The following is a 5,392-nucleotide window of genomic DNA, read 5'->3' as shown; positions in this document are numbered from 1 at the left end:
CCTAAGCCAAATCCTAATCCTAACCCTAACCATACAGTAAATACTGTACATTTAGTTAATAAATATTACTCAGTACTTAAATGTATAATTACTCTGTAACAAGTGTGACCAAGGTATTTTGAATAATGCTGGTAACCAAAAAGTTTTGGTAACCACTGACTGCCAGTGCCAATATATGGACAATCAAATTCAATCTAATACAAAACAAAAGCAAAACGTCTTGGTTACTACTACTGCCATTATATGGACAAAACAACCCAATCACAAAACAAAACAAAAAACACGAAACAAAACAAAAAACAAAACAACAAATGTTGTCAAACCTGTATGTTTTCTTCTGCAGAACACAAAAGATATTTTGACAAATGTTGTTAACCAAAACGTATTGTCTACCATTGACTACATGGACTATCCAATTCAATCTAATACAATACAAAACAAACAAAACAAAACAAAACTTTCTTCTGCAGAACATAAAACAACGTTTGAAAAAAAAACGTTTTGGTTACCACTGACTTCTGTAATGTGGACACAACAAAAAACAAACAAACCAGTCTTAAACAAAACACTGAGTCATTTCTCAAAATATCTTCTTTTTTGTTCCACAGATGAAAGTAACTCATACAGGTTTAGATCAACATGAGGGTAAATGATGACAGAATGTTGTTCCGAACTTGTGCTGTTATTTTTAAGGTGGAACACAAAAGGAAACATTTTGCAGAATCTCCATGAGTTCTGAAATCTGATTTAAATTCAGATTCAAAATCTGTCTCTGATATCATTGAATCTAGAATGCTACTGGTTCTTTGCAAGCAAACATGATGAGACTGTTAAAATATGAAGAAAGAAATTTCACATAACTTAAATTTCAAACTGGTCCAGACATAAAGCTATTGAATCAAACAAAATTATTCCATGGTAACAATGACGTAGCTTTTCGCCACAAGGTCTGCTATTAAACTTTTTTTTTCTAAGTTAAAGAATGAAGTTCAAATCACAGTAACTTTTTTTTATTGCTACAACTAACTATTGTTCTCTACATTGGCATGTTGATATAAGACATGTCAGTAAGAAACAAACAGATCTATGAAAGTTTGTAAGCATTAGTCATGAGAATCGCACGCAGAGTTTTGTACCTAGTCCAACTACAAAATAACTAACAACACCAAAAATAAAAAGAGTTATTTTTTTTCCAGTAGTTGTCTATTTTTCTTGTGTTGGTTTGTATCTTGGTGTGAGTCCACATACAATTACGGCGAGAGTAAATCTGGGGCCAGTTCCTGAGTTTTACAGTCCTCTATTCATAGCTGCTGCCATAAATATCAGCGGCTGTATATGTGTTCAGTACACCTCAGTATTTTTAGACTCATGCAAAGCCATTTTCAAGCAGTGGTCTCTTAAGAAAGATAAGTTCCCACAGTATTTCATAACACTACCTGATGCTGCAGTAATATTAGACTGCTGGGTTTTTTATTTTTTGGGGTCAGGAAGCAATTATAGACCTTCGGAGACAGTGACAGTGGGTCATTTTTAAGTACGGAAAAACTTTATGTTTTGACTCAGAAACCAAAAGTCGCGGGAGGGTGGTTATTACAGAAAACAGATCTAACAATCTGTAATTATCATCATTACCACCATCATAAAGCAAACATGTCAATGTCCTTGTGGTGTAAGATTACATTATTTTCATGAAACACAACAGCTTAGGTTTGGGGGTCCCCCAATTGAAACTTGAGTCCAAAACAAACAGTTTATAGTGTCATAAGAAATACTTATACTTGTTATACACTATTTTTCAAATGTTTTTTTAATACTTTTATTCATCAAGGATGCATTAAACTGATCAAAAGTGACAGTAAAAATATTTTTTAAATAAATGCTGTTGTTTTTAACTTTCTATTCATCAAAGAATCCTGAAAAAAAACGTATCACTATTTCCACAAAAATATGAATCAGCACAACTTTTTTTTTAAATTTTAATAATAATAATAGATGTTTCTTAAGCAGCAAATCAGCATATTAAGATGATTTCTGAAGGATCATGTGAAACTGAAGATTGGAGTAATGATGCTGAAAATTCAGCTTTGCATCACAGGAATAAATTACATTTAAAAAAATATTCAAAAACAAAACGGGTATTTGAAATTGTTATAATATTTCAAATAAATGCAGCCTTGGTGAGCATAAGTAACTTCTTAAACAAAAAAATGTAACAAAAAAAAACCTTACTCTCCCCAAACTTTTGAACGGTAGTGAAAGTTTTATTATAATAATTTTATTATAAGGATTATTATAAATTCACTTGTCAAGTATATATATATATATATATTTTTGAGACAAAGAGTGCAGCATGAAAACTCCTTACAGAAACTGCTTTAAAAAGTGCGTTGACTGCAGTTGAAAGTCATTTTATTATTCACACACTGACCAAAATTGTTACAGCTCACAGGAAGTAGAATGTTGCTGCGGCTGCTGTTTATTTTGGGACTACAAAACGTCCCAAAAAATTCTCAGTCTCTACTCTGTACTCCGCCCACAAAACGGACCCCAGACTCAAAAGAGCAGCCCCGCCTGCCCTCAGTTTCCACAAGCAGAAAGTGAATATGCGAGGGACGGAGTGCCAGATAATTGTTGGCTCCATCATGCCTGCTTTCCCTCCCTCCGTCTCTCTCGTGCTCTGTGAAGGAAACTGTGATGACAGCGTGCCAAAGTCTGGCTTCTTGCAGCAGTGTGTGTCCCCACAGCGCCTGCTGCAGAACAAACGCTCTGTTCCCCACCCACAGCGGGCCGGCACCCAATCACCCTCACGCTAACTCCAGCGTCAGCCCGCGGCGCTCTGACCACACGGCCATGAGAATAGAGGCTATATTTACCATTAGCACACATATACACACACACACACAAGCTATAATTAAACAGATGAAAAGGACAATGTGTTGCAGTGAGTGTTGCTAATCTAGTGGTTTTATTTATTTAGTTTAAAAAAGCACTGGATACACAATTGGCACCCGGTCATGCCAGGACTGAGCAAACTGATTTAGAATCAAAGCAAAACGCTGCACAGGAAATTATTCTGTACGCTTAAAAATAACTTCATTCAGCGTTACATTTGCATAGAAACATCCCAGCCCTTTTCACTGCAGCGCGACAGCCGGGTTCCGGAAAAAAAAAAAATGATGTTCCTTTTCTCTAACCGATGTTTAGCGATAACATATAAACCTTTTTGACAGAGCTAAACTAGCAATGACCATGCTTGGTAAGATTTTTTATGTTTTTAAAAGAAGTCTCTATGCTTACCAAGGCTGCATTATTTGATTTAAAAAATGCAGTAAAATTGTACAATATTATTAAAATTTTATATAACTATTTTCAATTTTAATATATTTTAAAATGTAATTTATTCCTGTGATGCAAAGCTGAATTTTCAGCATCATTACTGCAGTCTTCAGAAATCATTATATGATTATTTGATACTCTAGATTTTTTTCATATTAGTATAAATGTTGAAAACAGTTAGAAACCTATATATATATATATATATATAGCGAAATTTTATATGATTATTTGATACTCTAGATTTTTTTCATATTAGTATAAATGTTGAAAACAGTTAGAAACCTATATATATATATATATAGCGAAATGAATTTTCATTCATTTTTTTCCATATGATATACTTTACTGATGGCAATGATGGTTTCACGGTTTTCAATTTCCAATGATCCCCTACTGTCGGTTTCAAATGCTTTTCAACTGCCAAAGATTCATCTGTCTGCACTTTGTTTTGCATGAGTAAATCTGTCGCCTCTATTTCCTGCTGTGCCTATATGCTCTTGCCATGCCTAGCCGAGTCACGTGTTTGTGTAGTACTGTTTTTCATTCCTGCGGCTTTCATTCTCTGTAGATAAGGGGAAGAGCTGTGCTTTGAGCACTTAAGCTGTGGAACTTTCTCCATATCCTATTTCCGCTCTGGGGTGTTTAACAATACCTAGCAGAGGCACTGTTTCACAGCCAGGGCAAAGAGTGGAACAGACCAAAAAAAAAAAAAACTAATTATCTGGATAGCAAGAAATTCATTCACAGAATTTTTGCACTGGGACATGAGTTTCATCATAATCAGATTAATAAATCACAAGAATAACAATCGTGTTTTTTACTTATGGAAAATGTGCCCTTAGACCTTGGCTGAAGATGAAAATTCAATATGTAATACGTCAAATCCATGCAATATTTTAGGCAAATTTTAATGTTTGCATCATGACATAAAATACTGCATGAACTGTAATACTAGAACTTTTAGACATGATGGACATGAAATAGAGTATCACCCCAATATGGGGTTGAAGTACATTTTGGTCACGATATGCCAGAACCACAACCGCGACTTTTAATGAAATTATCATTAACAATTTTTTCAAAAGAATGGCGGCTTGAAAATCTAGAATCTGAATGTGTTGAGGGAGACAAATAATCTTTGTAATTGCGAACAACTGGAGTCAACGCCAAACCAGCAGTTGAAAGGTAAGAGATCATCTGAGACTAATTAGGGTCTGAGCAGAATGAATGGGCTTGGCACACAGTTTAGGAAGCTTCCATTTTGGTCACTGATTCATATCATCCACATGGAAGGGGAAAAAAGACTGTAATCTCACTATAAGATATAATTGTGAGGGCTTTCAGAGATATCACTGAACACAGTTTGTCCTATCTGACTGTAAAAAACTCATATTCATGTACAATTTGATGTTTTTGAGTGATTTTTAATGATACCGCAGAAACGTGTGTCACAAACATCTGCAGTCAAAACAAAAGGGCAGAATCTAAATTAAGGCAAGCAGGAACATGGACATGAACATTCACATCTGAGAATGAAATGCTTTGTTCTGTGGGTGACAATTGTTTCCACAAGAGCCTAGTAATTAATTTCTCATCAGTCAGTGTTGTTTAGTTTTGAGACTGGGGCCATCTATAACAAAAGAAAAGTCCTTTCAGTTGTCAGTCCAGATTAGAAGTAAATTGTTAATTTTTACAAATAACGGCATGCTGTAAACTATAAAAGTACAGTTTGTCATGAAAAACTTTGATGTAGGCTTGACAAAAACATGTCTGTAAGTTTTAAAAGACGAACGGATGGATGGATGGATCGACCGATGGATGGATGGACAGATGGGTGGATGGAAAGACAGATAGACAGACAGACTAACAGACAGACAGATAAAGACAGACAGACAGACAGATAGAGACAGACAGACAGACAGATACAGACAGACAGACAAATAGACAGACAGATACAGACAGACAGACAGACAGATACAGAAAGACAGACAGATAGAGACATACAGACAGATACAGACAGACAGACAGACAGATACAGACGAAAGACAGACAGATA

At 35.1% G+C, this 5,392-nt stretch overlaps 1 pseudogene; it reads right to left on the bottom strand.

Moving 5' to 3' along the window:
- Window positions 1-4,822: 4,822 nt before the first annotated feature.
- LOC107702664 (constitutive coactivator of peroxisome proliferator-activated receptor gamma-like) overlaps window positions 4,823-5,392 on the bottom strand; it is an 18,616-nt pseudogene continuing 18,046 nt past the window's right edge.

Source organism: Sinocyclocheilus anshuiensis, unplaced genomic scaffold, assembly GCF_001515605.1.
Source record: "Sinocyclocheilus anshuiensis isolate Anshui unplaced genomic scaffold, SAMN03320099.WGS_v1.1 scaffold6, whole genome shotgun sequence".
In the NCBI taxonomy this organism is placed as follows: domain Eukaryota; kingdom Metazoa; phylum Chordata; class Actinopteri; order Cypriniformes; family Cyprinidae; genus Sinocyclocheilus; species Sinocyclocheilus anshuiensis.
This window is presented reverse-complemented; position numbering and strand designations above follow the sequence as displayed.